The sequence below is a fragment of the Pan paniscus genome, chromosome 5 (assembly GCF_029289425.2).
Source record: "Pan paniscus chromosome 5, NHGRI_mPanPan1-v2.0_pri, whole genome shotgun sequence".
Lineage (NCBI taxonomy): Eukaryota > Metazoa > Chordata > Mammalia > Primates > Hominidae > Pan > Pan paniscus.
In genome coordinates this window covers 30515522-30535356 of record NC_073254.2, presented here as the reverse complement: position 1 = coordinate 30535356, position 19835 = coordinate 30515522, and the positions used below count along the sequence as shown (strand labels likewise).

Here is a 19835-nt window from a genome sequence, read left to right as displayed (position 1 = left end):
TTAGGATCTAACCCAGCATCTTTCATTTATACCCAGGACTCTATTTCCTACCACCATTCCTAAAGCCACTAGCTCTTGTTTCTTTACAAAGAAACAAGCCAAAAAGAATTCACAAATGTCTTTCTATTTCTCCATCCCCTCTCCATCCCATGAGATCCCAAACAAAATATATCACATGAATGTGACATGGAAACTTTATTCTCCAGGAACAATTTTGGTTAAATTTTGACATTGTGTGTTCCTTCCTAGAGCAAGACAAAGTCTCTTTATTTACTTAGCACTTCCTTAGAAATGTTACCAAGCCTTGTTTGGCTATGATGCCTGATCAAAGGCTCTCCTTATTGTTACTTAATCTATTTCATTTAACTTTGATATACAAGAAACTCTTTAGGTGTTTTTATTAAATACTTTTTATGAAAATGTCTAGAGTCTGTTATTGTAATTTAGCAACCAAAGAAGACATTTATCCTTATAAAATGAAGTACGTCACCCATTCACCATTAATACCCAAGCTTTTACTCCATGGCTTTAAAAAAAATTAAAACGTGGGAAGGAACTTGGCAGATATGAGTCAGTGTGATGAAGTGGAAAGAATAAGGCATTTGTAGTTAGAAGACTTGGTTTCCAATCCCAGCTCTGTTATACATTAGCTGTGACCTTGGGCATATAAATCCTCTGACTTTTCTGAGTTTTTCTCTATTCATGAAATGAACATGACAATTTTTGCTTTTCCCTTCTTCACGGGGTTGATGTGAGGCTCAAGCATATGTAAGAGAACTCTAGTCCATTCAAACTTGCTCTCTCAGCCCTCCTCTGACTTCAGCTCTTCCTGATTTCTCCAGCTGGTTCTGCACTGACCGCCCTCATATTCCACAGCACTGCTCACCCACGTGTGTGCCACTTGTCTCAGGAGAGAAATACTTTGGCCTTTCATGGAGTTAGCACTTGTTCTTGTTCTTACTCATTGTTGATTCCAGACAAGTAAGTCTAAGAGACCTCACAGGGCTTAATAAGATCTGAAAATAGAAAAGGCTTCCAAACAGAATTATCTTCTAAACGTAACTCACGTATGAAGAACCCTCATGTTCACACTGTGTCCTGCTATCATTCAGGTCACTCTGTTATTCAACAGAACATCACTGCAAAAGTCATTTCATAGAATGTTGCACACACACACAGACACACACACACACACAATTTTCTTCATCCTAATGGCAACTATTAATGGTTGAATAATGAATTCCTGTTAAAATTCTTGACCATTTCTTGTACAAGATAACCTCTGGTAAAACCAAATTTTAGTAACATGAAGAGTCAGAAATTATTTGGGGAATCTGAGCTATGCAATGTATATAAAAATACAGATTTATATATCCATATATATGACATATAAGTGTGTATGTATATATGTATATGTATGTGTGTATATATATCAACACATGTAGCTATATAGATATCTAGATATATCTATTTCTATCTATCTATGTATGCATACACACATACAATTAAGTTGATTATATTAAATGATTATGCAACTCCCCATTACTTTATGGCTTACAGGCCCAATCTAAGTCATTATTTTTATTGGGGCCTATCACCTTCTTTAAAAATTTGGTATGAATTTTAGTGTCTATAAAGTTGAAAAGATCCACACTCATGAGATACGCTATTTTCTGACAAATTAGGTGTAGCCTTATTATAATCAATGGAAAACATATTTGGCTGTTTTTCTGCTCCCAGTCAAAGGCAGCCACACTGCTGCCTAAGCAACTGCATTTTTCCACGTGCTCATCTCATGATTGACTCCCATGGTGGTTTTTCGTATTTAATTTTAAAAATGCATTCTAAAGTTCAGAACCTAGCTTGACGGTACAGTAACATGTAGCTCTAAGCACTCCTGGGGAACAGAAAGTGCCTCCAAAGATGTAGAGCTGGAACCTACACACAGAAGTGTGAGGGATCCAGCAATTCCTAAGAAAGATGAGGACCCAGATCTGAGCCCCCAACTCTACCACTCCCTCCCCTCTGGCATCACCATCTGGATGAAACTGGGCTAAGGGAAATGTCAGGGAGAGTCTAAAATGGGCTGCATGTGGAGTGGTGTCACATTCCCATGGTAATAGAAAGTCAGGGAGGGGCCTTATAAGATACTATTTTTGATTCCCAGATCTTTTTAGCACTGATTGTCAAAGCCATCTCCATGTCTCCCTCCACCTCCCTTATAGCCCTCCCAAAGTGGAGGGGCCCTTTTAACTGTTGCCAAAGGTTAGCTATCTGATCAATTCTCCATAAGCTGTCTGAAAACTGAAACATCAACCCATTCTTCCTTCTAACTCACCCCTAGCCACCAACATGACTTGGTAGATTTTTCTTTTTTGGGTGGGGCAGGGGCATTGACAACATACATGGCAGACCCTGTTCATTTATGCTAACGGTAACAAAGTTAATTGTTTAGTAAGCAATTAGTTAAACATATAGATTGGCTGCACAATTTTGCCCAAGCAGAACATCGTTACTGTCTTTCCATCATCCATATAGACCAGTGTTCTACAAACCTCTGTGTTTATACATCAGTACAAAAGCCAAATTCCTTTGATATAGGAAGTAATGGGACTGCCAGGCCTTTCCCCCTTCCTACTTCTCACCACTTTTAGAAGATGCTTTATATCATTATAAATGAGCCAGTTATCAATGTATTGCCTCTAAGATCCAATGTCACCCTTCATACCTACTCTGCCATAATCCACTGGACTCAAAGCATTTCTCCCTTAGAGTGAAAGTGATAGAAGCTTTGTCAGTAGAGGGTACTGCAGAGACATTCCAGGAAGAAGGAGGCTTCTCTTCCTGGCTCTAGTTGCCACATTTTGCTTTTCTTATCCCTACCACAGTCTGTGAATGGGGCATGGGTGCAGAGATACCTGGTGGTGTTCTGCCCCAGCCACACATTTGCAGTCCCTCAGTGACCAGTGCAGTCCTGTTTGGGTCTGGTGACCACCTTCCCATGGCCCTTCCCATGTGGACACCAAGCAATACAGGCCTTCCACCCGCTATGGAGCCCTGACTCCCTCTGTGCCCCTGTCCACCTGTCCACTCGCCTGTATCTCAGAGGGCTGTCTCTTATTGCTCAGCACCAATGGATGAGCTAGAACTGGAAACCCAGCAAAATTATCTGCTACCACTGGGCTGCAACCATCCCTTCTCCGCAAGGTCTGAACCCCAGGCTTGGTGGGTGGGGGCCCTCCCAAGTTTGTCCCTCCTTAGATACTCTCCCTCAGCCCTATGGTATCTTTTAGGGTTATCTTTACATCCTGATGGTTGCTCTCCTATCATAACTCAGCAATTTTTTATATTAAACTTCCCTGTGTAAATGACTGTGTATTTTCTGTCTCCTGATGGGACCCCTGTGGATTCACCATCTGCCCATACGGGAGTGACTTGGGTATCTAGCAGTCTCCCAGCTGACCATTAATTTGACCACCACTTGAAGCCTCACTCTTTGTTTCCTGGACTTTTTCTGTATTCAGCAAGGCTCCAGTGAATTAGTTAGAAAGAACTTGGTTGATCAATGAATGTTTCTGCTTAATGGTTTTGCGAACTTTCACCCAATGATACCCATTCTCTCTTTGTAAATAGTGATTTCTTCAGGTAAAATGGATAAAAACGTGGGTTAAAAAAACCCATCCTTTCTTAAAAGAGACTCTATTCAGCCCCTAAGAAACTCTTCATTATCTGGAAGGATATAGAGAGCCAACTTGTGCTGTTTTCTGCTATTGTAATATTCATGAACTCCAGCAGAACACACAGCCTCCACCAGTCTAAAGTAACTAAGTGATCACTATATTCTTTTAATAAGAAGGGTTTTGAGAATGGCAGGTGAGTAATTCTGGCCTCTGTCAGCTGAAGGCACTGTAAGCATGGAGGCTGAAAGATGAAATGGTAACTCTGTTATCTTGCTTATTGTAATCCTTTCCATAACACTGGGGAGTGTGACAGCTGCCACTCCTGACTGATTATCATACATTTATGGATTGAAACACAGAAGGTATTGATCAGCTTTCCAGGTAGCAATCTCTTTCCAACGCAACTCCCAGTTCAAAGAATTCATTTTCTTTTGTACTGCTGAAAGCTACTTGATTTTCAGAGCATGTTCTTACCTAATGGCATAAAGATTGAAGCTGTATTTTTTTTTAAATAATGAGCCTTTAATTAGAAGAAATTTTTTAGTAAATTGGATGATAAGAGCTTTTTACAGAAAGGAAAATCAATTTGAAAATAACTTGTTTTCATCAGGTCTTGTTGTGAATGGTTTGTTGCTCTTGGGAACAGAGTGAGATCTATTCATGGGACAAGCACATGGGAATTACGAAGGACACATAAGTAACATACTGTTAGCAACAGTTGTCTTGGAAAACACATTCAATGAAAGTGTCTTCCTTATAAAATGGCCTCTTCTAAAAATCTGAAAATTAAAAAAAATTGTATTAGATTTAGACTTGGAATCTCACCCTAGAGACATATAGTTTTATAAGTAAGGGCATCAGTGGCCACTTACGTAGAAAATAAAATCCCAGGAAGAAAACCTCCTCTGTACCTGTCTTGTCATTGTGAACAAAGCATTTTCATTAAAGACCATTTCTTTAGGGCTTTTAGGGTTTGGGAGCTTCAAGAGTTGCTTATTGAAATGCAGATATTCCTAGTAGGAATCACCCTTTAAGTCTTCAGGAATTAACTTTATCAAGGTTAAGTCTATCAAGTTGCTTTGTAATCATGACAGTTCCACAAACAGAGACACAAGTAATATTTCTTGGGCTAGAGGTACCGGGAGAGTGACTATCCATTGTTCTATAGCATCTTGTTGCTTATAGGTTCATCTCTTTCTTAGTACATGGAGAATTGCTTGAAGCATACATGGTCCATGTATCCTCCTAGACAGGCAAGCCAAGTCACCAGGATGCAATATACCTAGAAACATATTCTAAGCAACTTCTACATGTTCTAGTATTTTTTGGTCATATTTTACTTTTGGGTAATGTCATAAAAAATCCATATAATAAACAGCCTTATGAAGTGCATCATTGCATTTACTGTAAGATCATTGTCAAAGACTTTGTCCATTGCCTCATATACTGTCTTCTGGAAATGGAAGAATTCCCTGCCTAGTCCCGGAAACAATGACATTTACTAGTTCTCCGGGACGACTGGTTCCTTTTACATTATGGATACTGTGAAATGTTCTATAGACTAGGCTTCCTTTTTTTATTTTTAGTTTTTGCTATTTGCTGTAAATATTACAATCAAATTTGTATCTCATTCATATTTTTATTCTCACTTCTGACTTCACTATATGTTCCCACTTTTGTTTTCCTTTCATCTTTTATGTATATTTTAAATTTATGCTACATTGGTGTATAGTGTGTATATATGTCATATGAGTCTGTGTGTGACATACGTGTGTGTTATAAAGTTGTGTGTTTACTAGAGCCTTATCTATAAAGCTGCCTTAAATCCCTTCCAGAACAAAGAAAATTCTAAACACATGACAGTTTTATCTAATTCTCACAACAACCCTATGAGATGGATTTAGTCATATGGTTATAGTTATACAGTTATATATCCATCTTACAGGGTTGTTGTGAGAGTGGATATAGTTATCTATCCAATTTTAAAAATGAATAAACCTCAAAACTGTAAAATTCCTCATCAAAGTAACAAAACTAGTAACAGAGCTAATCTGAAACCCAATTTCTTTTTAGTTTTTAATTCAAAACCCCATGCTTTTTCTCCCATCCTTAATACCATGTTAAAGAAGAAAAAGACACTAAAGGGGATAATGGAAAGTCATGCTTTGAGCTAGGAAGAGTCATTTCCCATTTTTGCTGTACAAATGGAATGTTTAAATGAAATTAAACCATCTTAGCTCCTAGAGTAAAATATCCTAAAATCAGGCATCCGACAGAACCTATCCTAAATGGACAGAAAAGCAGAGTGGGACCACTTGGGCGGTCAGTCTGTATTTAGTAGAACCCAGACATTTTAGAAACCTCCCTCAGTACTTGTTAACGAGTTGGTTTTGTAATCCCTTCTTTATACCCTGCATTCAGAGGCTTGGGAATTGCATTTATGTACGTTGAATTTGATTAGTTGACATGACCTCTTTCTTTTCAACAAATAAAACATGAAACTTCAATCTCCAAACCTCTTTGTACATTTATTTTTAATGAGTAATGTTCCCTGATCAGACAATCAAATCACGAGGTCACCCAGAGAAGCCTGGAATCTGAACAAGATACCAAATAAAACCTATAAGGAAAAAAATTGCCTGAATGAATTGTTCTCTGGCTGTCAAGATCAGTTAAAGGTACTTGTGATCTTAAGAAATATACACATACATGAAGGATACCAAGCACATTTCTTATTTCATCATTATCTCTGTGAATATGGGAATTCATTGTAGGGAAGGAGAACAGCTCATAAAAATGTGTTTGGCCTTGTTTTGGCCCTTATTTTCAAGGCTCATAAATACCTGTATGCCAGGTACCTAATTAGTGTTATAATCTAAGTTAATAGGACAGGCTATTAACTTGTGACAAAATTGCTGGTGGGGGGTAATGCATAGAATTAAAAATGCCACTCAATCTACTACAGAGGGCTGTGCTCTGATTGCCCTCTGGAAGAGGATGAAACCTGGACTCACATCCTGAGTTAGAAGGGGCCTTAGAAGACAGCTAGTCCAAATGCTCCCCTTGATTCTGTTTGAATACCTCCAGTGTTGGAGAACTCTCCACCTCCCAAAGCACCTATTTCATTTTCAAGACATTCTGATGGCCCAAGGACTTCTAATCACAACCCAGGTGGGTCTTCTACCTAGAATTAAACTCTTGCCAGCAGAGCACACTCTCCCATAATAAGAACCTCTGCGGGATCTTTCCATTGCTTTTGCGAGGTCACTGGGAATAAGCGAAACACAGTCAAGTGTCTCCATCTGAAAGACAGCTAAAATGCCATTTGAACAGGTCATATGTTGTAGGACAAGAGACTAATTTGAAGAATGGCTGGCTATGTGCTGTAAGAGAGGAACAACCAAGTTGTCTTTGAGGTCCTGGAGTCTGCATGTAGGGGAAGGGAGTAGCTATTAACAAAGTTGAGTAAGCAGTTTGTTGTATGGGTTGTAAAAGGAAATCACTAGCAGCATGCACCTTTTGTCCCAGCTACTCTGGGAGCTGGAGCAAGAGTATCACCTGAGCCTTGGGAGGTTGAGGCTGCAGTAAGCCGTGATCACACCACTGCACTCCAGCCTGGGTGACAGAGTGAGACACTTCCTCAAAAAAAAAAAAAAACGTTGGGGGCTAATCACTAACTAGCACCAACCACACTACTTGCAGATGGGAACTCTTCTTAAACATCTCCAACAACAACTATGAACCTGCCACCCAACGAAGAAACTAAGATATTGACATTAACTTGATACGTGTTACCCATATGCTTGTCGTTCTTCCCATCTTTCAGCCTTCTCCCACCCAAGACAACCACTATATTGTTTATTATTCTTTTGTTTTTACATATCTCTAGTTTTATCACATATATTCATTCCCAAAATATATTGTTTAGCTTTACTTTTTAATTTTGTAAAAAGGATACACTTGGCCAGATGCAGTGGCTCATGCCTATAATCCCAGCACTTTGGGAGGCCGAGGTGGGTGGATCACCTGAGGTTGAGAGTCCAAGACCAGCTTGACCAACATGGAGAAACCCCATCTCTACTAAAAATACAAAATTAGCCAGGCGTGGTGGTGCATGCCTGTAATTCCAGCTACTTGGAAGGCTGAGACAGAAGAATCGCTTGAACCCAGGAGGCATAGTTTACAGTGAGCTGAGATCACACCATTGCACGCCAGCCTGGGCAAGAAGAGTAAAACTCCGTCTCAAAAAAGAAAAAAAGAAAAAAAGGGTACGCTCTGTAATTAATATTCTACCTATTTTTTCGCTGAATAATAAATTGTTCAGGCTCTTTCATATTGTTGCATGTAGTTCATTCACTTTTATTACTATATAGTATTCCACTGTGTACATATACCTCACTTCGTTCATTCTCCTGTCAATGGGCATTTGGCTTGTTTTGAGGATTTTGCTAGTACAAATAGAGCATCTATATATATTCTTGTACATGTACAGAAGTATATTTATAAGAAGAATTACTTGAATTATATAGTATGTGAATACTCAATTGTCCAACTTAATGCCAAACTGCTTTCAAAGGTGGTTATAATAATTTACACTCTTACCAACAATGCATATATAAGAAATTTTGCTAGGGCCAGGCACGGTGGCTCATGCCTGTAATCCCAACACATTGGGAGGCCAAGGCAGGTGGATCACCTGAACCCAGGAGTTTGGGACCAGCCTGGACAACATGGTGAAACTGCATCTCTACAAAAGAATACAACAATTAGCTGGGCGTGGTGGTGCATGCCTGTAGTCCCAGCTATTCAGGAGGCTGAGGTGGGAGGATTGCATAAGCCCAGCATTTACATTTATTATATATATATGAATCAATATGATATAAAGATAGATACGTGTATCTTTTTCTCTGATTATTAAAGAAATATATGTCCCCAGTGGAAACATTGAAAAATACAGAAATTATAACACACACACAGAGAAATTCCATCACACTAAAATAATAATCATTAAGCATTTTGATGTGTATTTTTTCAATCTGTTTTCTATGTAAGTAAATATACTTATTCTCATTTTATTTTTCAAAACTGGAGTAATACTCTTTTGTAACATGCCATTTTCATTTAACATTATGTCTGAAACGTTTCCTTGTATTATTGGATACTCTGGAACAATGATTTTAATGGCTATACTGCATTCTATCATATGGAAGAACTATATTTATTTCACTAATTCCTTATTGTTGGGTTTTGATTGTCTTCCACTTCTATTATTTTAGATAATTCTATAATAAGTATTCTTTAGATACATTCATATTTATTTCCTTGGAGTAAATTCCTAAGAGTGAAATTGGATGGTCAAATTTTTAAGACTTTGGATAAATATTTCTAAATACTCCACTGATTTACTCCGCTCTATGTCCAGCAGTGTTTGAAAATGCCTGTTTTCTGCACTCTGGATATCACTAGATATTACTATAAAAAGTAAAATATTTTCCAATTTGATTAGAGATAAGGGGCTATTTCTCTTTGTGACGTTTATATCTCATTTATTTTCTTTACTTGCTAGTAAAGTTAATTTGTTTAATAAAAAATATTTATTAGCCATTGGTATTTCATATTTTCATGTTCTGCTCTTTTTTTGGTCTTTCAAATGGTCAATTTGATTCTTTCTTCTTGATTTGTACATTCTCTTTATGCATTAAAGATAGATTATTTGTCGTTTATCTACGTTGCAGTTTATCCCATTTTTGAAGACGTAATTGCCTAATCCTCTTCATCCAATGACTGATGAAATTGAAGGCAGTATAATAAAGTGATGTAAAATTTTGCATAAAACAGCAAGAAAAGGTGCTTCCCAGAGCCTTGCAAGGTCCCCATGCAGGTAATATGGCCAAGTAAAAGAGGGAAGCACTTTCTCAAGCATATGTTGAATGACAAAGCACAGCAAAGCCCACACTCCAGGGATGCCGCAAAGTGTGAGTAGCCTGTTTCCAGCCCTGATTTGATAGGCCCTGTAATGAGTCTAGCCATGATTGTCAATGTGGCAAAGGCCTCAGGGCTTTCCTGTCTCCTAAAAATCAGCTTCATACCAATTAGTATGTTTAGCGTGTCACCAGGGACAAGAGGGAGAAACAGTACTTCCTCCTGAGATAAACACTTCCATTTAGAGCTCATTAATAAAACCAGCTCGGGAAGTTGTAATCATAACTTAAGCAACAAAGACACACTTCCAGGTCAATGCTTTTGGGAGCAGGTTCATTTTTGTTGCTTGCTAAGGACTATATTAGGGCTTTAAGACACAGAATCTTTGCCTCAGCAAGACTTTAGAGCTCGTTTCAACTCCCAGCATGCTCTTATGTCCAGTATTAACTTTTCCATGTTTAATGTTTATTTTCGATAAGAGAAATAAATACATCATACTTTGTAATTGGGCGCTCTGGGAATGAATGACGAATAGTAACTGGAATGAGGAGGGGGATCCCCTGGGGACTGGACATGAATAGTTGTCTTAAAATCCAGAAAAGTAAAATAACTTAGGCATGTTACTGTTGTGTTTTGATTCTTACACATAAATATTTTTATGTTCTTGACCTCTGCTGCTCAATTTTGGTACTTTGAATAAGGATTTCAACGACATGAACTTCAACCTAGCACCTCCTCCCTCTCTCTACCACCCAACTTCAAATCAAGAACTGAGAGGACAATCAATTACACAAGGATGATAAATTCTAATGCCAGTGAAGTGATGACACTTTAAAACTAGTTGCTGAGTTTAAGCTAAGAGGAAAAACTGTCTGGTGGAGTCTCTATTTTCATTTCCTTAGCCTTTTATACTAGTCAGGATAATTAGTGCCGGTTGCTGTAACAAGCAATCCCCAAAGCTCCATGGTTTAATAAGACACAGGTTTACATTCCTTTTACCTCACAGTCCAGTGCACAGCAGGCAGTTCTTTGCAGAGGCTCTCCTCCAAATAATGACTTGGGGATCCAAGCTCCTTTCATCTTGGGGTGCTGCCATCCAAAATTTGGCAGGTAGCTCTAATGGAAGGTAGCTGTGAAAGAGGGAGAGAGAACACAGAGCTGGTGGAAAATGACACAGGAGTTTTATAGCCATTGTCTAAAGCCTGGTAGCATAAGGCCAGGAATGGTGGCTCACACCTGTAATCCCAACACTTTGGGAGGTCGAGGCAAGAGGATCACTTGAGCCCAGGAATTCCAGACCTGCATGGGGACCTTGCAAGGCTCTGGGAAGCACCTTTTCTTTCTGTTTTATGCATCTTGCCTGGCAAGATGGCAAGATCCCGTCTCTACAAAACAATAATAAAAAGAATTAGCCAGATGTGGTGGCACACACCTCCCAGCTACTGAGGAGGCTGAAGTGGGAGGATCACTTGAGCCCAGCAGGCCAAGGCTTCAGTGAGCCATGATTGCACCATTGCACTCCAGCCCGGGCAACACATTGAGACCCCATCTCAAAAAAAAAAAAAGACAGAAAAAAATAAAATACAATATAATAAAATCTGGTAGCATGGCCCCAAACTAACTGTAAAGGAAGCTGAGGGATGGGCACAGTGGCTCACACCTGTAATCCCAGCACTCTGGGAGGCCAAGGCGGGTGGATCACTTGAGGTCAGGAGTTCGAGACCAGCCTGGCCAACATGGTGAAACCCCAACTCTACTAAAAATACAAAAATTAGCATGGCGGCAAGTGCCTGTAATTCCAGCTACTCAGGAGGCTGAGGCATGAGAATCGCTTGAACATGAAAGGTGGAGGTTGCAGTGAGCTGAGATCATGCCACTGCACTCCAGCCTGTGTGACAGAGTGAGACTGTCTCAAAAGAAGAAGAAGAAGGAGAAGAAGGAGAAGAAGAGGAGGAAGAAGGGGAATAAGAAGAAGGAGAAGGAGAAGGGGAAGGGGAAAGGGAAGAGGAAGAAGAAGAGCAAGAACAAGAAGAAGAAGAAGAGGAGAAGAAGAAGAAAAGAAGAAGAAGAAGCTGAGAAGCATATATTCCTTTGTGCCTAGGAGAAAGAAAAGTAAATGAGATTTAGTGACCACACAGCATTGTCTGTACCACATCTTGGTTGGTTTTACCCATATAATGATAGAACAGCTAAAAGGCCTTTTTAGCCCCTCTCTTTCTATACTTCTCAGTCTCACCAAGATACATGAAATCTCCACATCACCATACCTTTCTTTAAGACTTTGCAGAATGGATTAAAAGAGTCTTATGACTCTTTACAGAGTCACCTTTTGAGGAATGCTTATAACCTGAATGCTTTTTTCTGTCTCAGTTTTTCTCAGCGTCTTAGGAAGGCAGAGTCAGCTGCTTCCCACTCTAACCACATCAGATTATAGCAGGAGGTGTGCATAAGGGAGAAGAAACCTGCATAGGCTGGACCTGAAGCAGTCCAGACACCTCCGAGCTGGCTGGTGCAAACAAGGCAAAAAGAGATGACTCACACCAACTTGCTCCAAAGAGCTTCATCAAATGCTCTCTTTCATGAATTGAAAATGCAAAGGGAACAAAGTGACATCAGGCCTTCAGCTTTAGGTTGCTATCCTGAGATGCCCCAGCAAATTTCCCTATTGCCACATAGAAAGAAAACTGTCACCTTTGGTAACAGCATGCTGTTACCAAATGTGTACCAAATGAGGTAAAATAAACCTCATTTTTATAAGTTGTCTCAGCCAATCATTTAGTTCATAAGAGATCTTTGGAGAAATTCCAAATGAGGCCTGAGAATTCTCTGGCACACCAGAGAAGGACAAATGAAACCACTGCTCTTAAGCAAGGTAGGTCAAGGAAGGATGTGAGTAGTCAGTGGCCCATAGCAATTCTGAAATCTTATCAGGTTCCCCCTACCTAAGGGATAGGAAATGTTCCTTAATTAAGCCTCAGTTCTGCTTCCTGGGAATAAGTCCCAAGTCCATTGTTCTCCATGACTCTTGACTGTACTCTACAGATGTCCCTCTGTTTTCAATATCTTTCTTGGCTACGTAAAAATAGCACTGTAGAATATGCCCTCTTAGAAGGGTGATCAACTGTCCCAACTTGTCCAGGACTGAGAGTTTCCTGGGTTGCAGAGCTTTCTGTGCTAAAACCAGGAAAATCCCAGGCAAACCTTGTCACCCTACTACCTTTTTGGCAGCTGGGGAACTTTCTTAGCCTGCTTCCTACTGGTAGAAAGTTGGAGAATCAAGTTTGTCTTTTTTTGTTTTTGTTTTTCTTTTTCTTTTTAGCTTGTTAATAGTCACATCTCTTTTAAGCCAGCCTAGGGTGCTTTGCACAAGATACCTCACTCAAAAACTTTGTTGACTTTTTGTATTTCATTCTCAACAACTCTATGTGACAAGTTATACCCACAATTTGTTTTGAGACATGCAATATACTTATTAATAGCTACTTCAATATATCAGACTTCCAATATGTCAGGTCCATTATGTCCCACTGGGGAAAAAAATCTATAGCTACCTCTTTAATCCTTGCAATGATCTTTTAAAAGCTTGATTCAGTCTTTCCCCAGAGGCTGAGCCTTAGTAAGCTTTTAAACTCAAAGAACTTTTCAATTTTCTCTTTTACTGGTTGGAGATGAGAAACAGTTTAATTTTTCAGCCCGGAAAGTTCCAAAATCTTTGGCCTCTCTCTATTTCCTCTCTATTCTACTTTGAAACCAAACAGTTCTTTTCTGAACCTATTCCTTTCTTTTAGTACAGTAACAACCAGCTCACACTGTCAACATTCTGCCTCAAAACTTCCTAATCCTCTCATCATTTAATGAACTATGTTATTTGCCTTCCCGATTTTGTCAGGTGACAATTTTACCAAGTGTTTTGCTACCACATAACATGGGTCACCATTTTTCCAACCTCTGTCATTGTTTTGCTACTTGCTTTCTGATCCCAAAGCCATAGCCACATATTACAGGCAAAACCCTGCTTCTGGTACCAATGCACGTATTAGAAAGGTTTTTACTGTGACAGTTCTGTATATCAAATAATTCTAAGATCTCAGTGGATAAAATAATAAACATTCAATTTTATACTCACATATCTGTAAGTAACCTGCAGTTCAGGTGATATTAGCTGGATTTAACTGAGCTAGGCTGGATTATAGAATTAACAGCAATTCTCCATCATTTCTGGGTTCATCTTTGAGCTGAACCTCCTAAACTAGCTAAAAGGTCACCATTCCCGATGACCTTGAAGGTGATGGGTCATCGAGATGCAGACACTGATTAACAATTCTACCCAGCTGGACTGAGCCAAACTCATTAAAATGTTGCAAACAATTTCATCTCTCACACTGGGAAAAAATAGTCATTCATTTCACAATATCATGCTTTGTTTTTATTATTGCAAAAATTATTATTCTTTTGCAAATTTATATTAGGTGTCCGTTAAGTCATTTGTGGTATAGTATTCTTTGAGATGAATAATACATTAAAGCCATTGAGACCGGTAATGAAGAAAACCAATGAGACTGTTTCCAACACACATTTATCAAGTGTCAATTTTGTATACAAGAGCTGTGACGAGTAGAAAAACTGTCACTGTTTTCAACAATAATGATACTAACATATTATAATAATAATAATAATAACATAATACTGATAATACTTGTAACATAATACTTGTATCAGGCCAGGCAGCATATTACTGCATTACATGCAGTAATACAACATGCAAAACAATCCTCTGAGACAGGTGATCTGTTATCCCTAATTTGTAGAAGAAATAATTGCACAGAAAGATGAAATACTTTGCCAAGGTTTTACACATATAGCAAGTGGCAGAGCAAAGATTCGAACCAAGGCAGTTTGCCATCAAAGCCCAGACTACACAAAACGAGCTTCACGCTGCTTGTAACCCAGTGAAGCAGACTGCGATGGTAATGCAAAACAGAAGACAATGGACCAAAGTGGATCAAGGAGAAAGGGGCTTTTGCATAAGGCTTGGGATGACTCATTATCAGAACTAGTTATTCACTTAGTGACCCCATGAGGTACAAGGACACAGGAGAGGTAAGTTTTAAGGGGAAGTATATACCTATTACTGTGTAAAGCCTAGGATAACTGGGAAAGGGCGGGCTTAAGAGAAGTAAGGGAAACATTCCAGAGTGGGCTGATGGCCATGGAATGACAGGAGCGCTCTGTGAAACAATGAGGAAAGTATAGAAAGGTGGGAGATGATTTTTTATTGATTTATTTTTGGAGACAGAGTCTCACTCTGTCACCCAGGCTGAAATGTAGTCGTGCATTCCATCTCAGCTCACTGCAACCTCTGCCACCTGGGTTCAAGTGATTCTCGTGCCTCAGCCCCCCAAGAAGCTGGGATTACAGGCATATGCCACCATGCTAGGCTAATTTTTGTATTTTCCGTAGAGACAGGGTTTTGCCATGTTGCCCACACTGGTCTCCAACTCTTGATCTCAAGTGATCTGCCCACCTTGGCCTCCCAAAGTGCTGGGATTACAGGTATGAGCCACTGCGCACTGCCTGATATTTTATAACAACACACCATTATTTAATTAAAGTTGGCTCAGCCTGGCCTTGCCATAAGATTTAACTTTTCCCACTTTTTTTTTTAAAAAAAAAAACTTCATAACTAGACATTCTCAGTAAGATCCAACTCTATCAACACAAAATTAGCCTTAGTAATAAAGGTAAATGTTCCCTGCAGATGTTACTGACACAGGCAAATGCATATCATGTGGTTTCTCTCCTCTGGATTTAAATGCGAGTGAAAAGCTATTATATTAACCTGCTGAGGTAATGACAATGACTACTTCAGTCTCTCCTACTCTCCTGAAGGGAGAATGATTTCTTTCCTTGCACTATTGTTATATGAGAAGATGCATTTGAAAAGTACCATAGAAATGTATACATCATCACGTGCATGTTAGTTGTGACTGTGTAGAATTCAAGCAGAGGATAGCTTTAATTTCAAACATTACTCTGGCTGAAGATGAAGTTGTATTGAAATATCTCAGAAAATGTTAGCCAGGCCAGATTCTGAATACCAAAGGTCTAAGGATCAGACAGGTGATAGGGTATACCCAAGGGCAAGCTCATGGAGATCCAGGGTTAGGGTCTCCTTCGAAACCACTACATCATTCAGCCATTCAACAAATATTTATTGAGTGCCTACTCTGTGCCAGGCACTGTTCTACATGATGGGTATTTAGGGTTGAATGTGATCGACAAGACTCCCATCCAAAAGCAAGGACTCTCGAGATAAACTACTTCAATTTAAATCTTGGTGTTGCCATTTATGAGCTAGGTGACCTTGAAGAAGTTTCTTTTCCTCCATTTCCTCATCTGAAAAATAAAAGGGGTGTTACGAAGATTAAATGAGTTAATATAGCTAATACATTTAGAAAAATGCCAGGCTCATAGTGATGCTATGTAAATGCTTGTTAAATAAATGGAGTGTATTTAGTAAATCAAGATAGACATTTAATCAAAATACAAAGTAATGACATAATTTGGTAAAACAGGGTAATGTGGAAAAGGGTGACAGAGTCCCCTTCAGTTTGGGCGCTCAGGGAGGGTGGTCTTCCAGCGGAGACCTGGATGACAAGAAGGATCCTGATGGTGGAAGGACTAGGCCCAGAGAGCTTCAGGTCATGAGAGACTAGAACAGGAGTGAGCTTAGCATGTTCTATTAGGTTGGTGAAAAAGAAATTGCAGGTTTTGCCATTACTTTTAATGGCAAAACTCACAATTACTTTTGTACCAACCTAACAGTAATAGGCAGAAAGCTAAGCCTAGCTGTGACATATGATAGAGCAAGTGAGAGATGGTGGGAGATGTGGGGAGAAGATCAGAGACAGGCAGAGACCAGGTCATGTGTGGCTTAGTGTATTGGTGGCTGGGATGAAGAGTTTTGAGTTCATTCAAAGGGCATTTCAAGGGTTCTGAGCAGGGAAGGAACAGAGTTTGATGTGTGTTTTAAGAAAGTCACTTGGCTGCTATGTACAGAATAGACATGGGGATGTAAGAGTGGGAGCCAGAGGCCAGACAGGCAGCTATTACTGTTGCTCAGGTGAGAAGCGATGCTAGCTTGGATGGGGATGTATATGATAGACAGGGAGCAAATAGAACATATGTGGGATGTGGTTTGAAAGTAGAATGGGCAAGATGGTACCATATAGGATATGAGAGTGATGAAAACAAAGGAAAGAGTGGGTTGAAGAACTGGGTAGATGGTTGTACCAGATGGAAATATGAGAGAGATAGATGGCAAGGTGGGGAGACACTGGGCATCCAGGAATATTGAGCAAATGGCTAGAAAACCTAAGCATCAGTCCCAGCTGTGCCTCTTCCTGGCATTGTAACTTTGAGCAACAATCCCACTCTCATTCTAGTATCCATCATCAATGAAATGAGAATGGTAGTATCTTCCCCCATCACTTCTTTTTTATTATTATTTTGAGACAGAGTCTCGTCTATCACCTAGGCTGGAGTGCAGTGTCGCGATCTTGGCTCACTGCAACCTCCACTTCCCAGGTTCAAGTGATTCTTCTGCCTCAGCCTCCTGAGCAGCTGGGATTACAGGTGTGTGCCACCATGCCTGGCTAATTTTATTTTGTGTTTTTAGTAGAGACAGGATTTCACCATGTCGGTCAGGCTGGTCTCGAACTCCTGACCTTGTGATCCGCCCACCTCAGCCTCCCAAAGTGCTGGGATTACAGGCTTGAGCCACTGCACCTGGCCTACTTCTTAGAGAGTTCTTAAGAATCACATTAGAGGCCAGGAAGTTCTAGGCTGCAATGCATTATGATTGCACCTGTGAACAGCCACTGCACTCCAGCTTGGACAACACAGCAAGACCCCATCTCTTAAAAAAAAACCTCAAGCCATCCTCTAGCCTCAGCCACACAAGTAGCTGGGACTACAGGCCCACCTGACACTTGTCTCCTGAATATTAAGCTTTAATTTTTTGTTTCTGTCACTCTTGAAGATAGTAGACATTGACTGAGGCAAAAAATTAAAAGCTTTATATTCAAAATTTGCAAATTGAAGCTGGGTGTGGTGGTGCACACCTGTAGTCCCAGCTACTTGGGAGGCTGAGGCTGGAGGATTGCTTGAGGTCAAGTATTGGAGGCTGCAATGTACCATGATGGTGCCTATAGGAAGAGCTACTACACACCAACCTGGACAACATATCAAGACCCCATCTCTTAGAAAAACGCAAAACTAAATGCAAAAGAAATGGGTTGGGCATAGTGATTCATGCCTATAATCTCAGTACTTTGGGAGGCTGAGGTGGGAGGATTGCTTGAGCGCAGGAGTTCAAGACCAGTCTAGGCAACATAGTGAGAACCTGTCCATAAAAATAAATAAATAAATAAATAAATAAATAAAAATAATTAGTTGGATATGGTGGCACGTGTCTGTAGTCCCAGCCACTCTGGAGGCCTAGGTGGGAGGATCACTTAAGCCCAGGAGGTCAAGGCTGCAGTGGGCCATGATCATGTCACTGCACTCCAACCTGGGTGACATCCAGACCCTGTCTCAAAGAAAAAAAAAAAAGAAAAATGTTCAAACAAGGGTTTGTGAAGGTTTGTAGCATTTATACTTCTGTAAGTATCAAAGCTTACAATTACCCTAAACTTTTGGAATACCTTGTATCTCCATAAAATGCCTTCCTCTTTTTAAAAGTAGTTACCTGCAGAGCTGTGCTCTATATGCTTTGATCACCGAAGTTTCTTTAAAGGAAGATTTTGAAGATCAGTGTTAATTAACATGTAATAAAAGGAATTGGACCCTAATGATAGAAGGTGATATGAACAGCTGTTTTATCATACTACATGCTACCAAGCTGTAGGTGTCCCATTAAGTCTTGCTATTTAAGAAATAACTTACATAACCCTTAGGAACTCTTACTTCAGGCTTTAAAAGGCAAGGAGCAAATAATATTAGGAGACCAATAATGTCACCTAAATTTGAAATACTAAAAAGAGATTAGTGTTCTCAACTATGTGAAATCTATTTGTCCTACTTTCTCAAATCTAATCCTAGGAATCTTGCTTATAAACAAAGCATTTCTGGGCCGGGAATACTTCCTCTACTACAGCAATGCTTCACATCATATTATGCTGCAGTTTCCATCATTTTCAAAGGACAGAGACATAAATGATAAATAACGGTATAAAAATATTACAATCTACCACCTCAAAAAACAAAATTGTTTATGGAATTCGGAGCTTGGAGATTCAAGTATTGATTGCAGTTTTATTTTGAAAAGAATGCTACAATTTATGTGGTTTTTATTTCTCATGTTTATATTAAAAGTTAATAAACTCTATTTTCATTAAAAAAGAATCACATTAGATTATAAAAGTAAAAGGATTAGAAACACATAAGCCATTGTATAAATGTAGTGACATTATTATAATTTTCAGCATGTGTGAGGCCCAATATCTCAGTGATTGAATACCGGTGCTTGATAGAATTTGACAAAAATATTAAACAATATATTGTAAAAGACCAGACAAATCAGGATGTTTCCCTTTAATACACTAGCAGAAGAAAGCTGAATGCACAGCCGAGTGCTGTGGGCATTGTCACTTCTGCCTTCTTGTTACAACCCAGTGGCACTGGCAACATTCTTGTCGTGAAGCCAATGGCTGTATTCTTGATTTAATGCACTCTGTCACTGTTTAAAGGAATTTTGTGCTAGCTTTGTTAAGTGGGAGAAAATTCACAACGTCAAGATGTCACTTCCAAAGTTAGTGACCTAGTCAGAAAGAACTGTTAAGCAGGGGGAAAAAAATCAATCCTTTCTAGCTTTCATGGAGTAATAGACTCTAACAGATAATGGACTAAGGGCTTCCTTACAGTTTAGTGAATTCGCAGATAAACCAAACCCTTGAATTTCATTATGTGCAACAATGCTGTCTTTGTCTAAAGCTGTTTTGGTCATTGCAGCACTATCTATTATATTAAAATAATGGAAATGATCTAAAAGTACAAGAGGAGCTTGGTTAAATTATGGTATATACCTACAATGAACCGGTTAAACAGGTTGCATATAATATGGTGATGTTTATAACATAATGTTAAGTGAAAAACTCAGGTTATAGGCTTGGTATAGTATAACACACATCCTCATTTATGTTTTTAAAATATGTATCTACATGTTTATTTTGT

The 19835-nt window shown here is 39.3% G+C and overlaps 1 long non-coding RNA gene across 1 annotated transcript in view; it reads right to left on the bottom strand.

The window, feature by feature from the left end:
• The window catches only part of LOC117980530 (uncharacterized), a 75286-nt gene that overhangs the window by 14554 nt on the left and 40897 nt on the right, over window positions 1–19835 (bottom strand). The window contains exon 3 of the long non-coding RNA XR_004671840.1: window positions 10602–10732. This is a non-coding gene — a long non-coding RNA (uncharacterized LOC117980530). The remainder of the gene's footprint in view (window positions 1–10601; window positions 10733–19835) is intronic.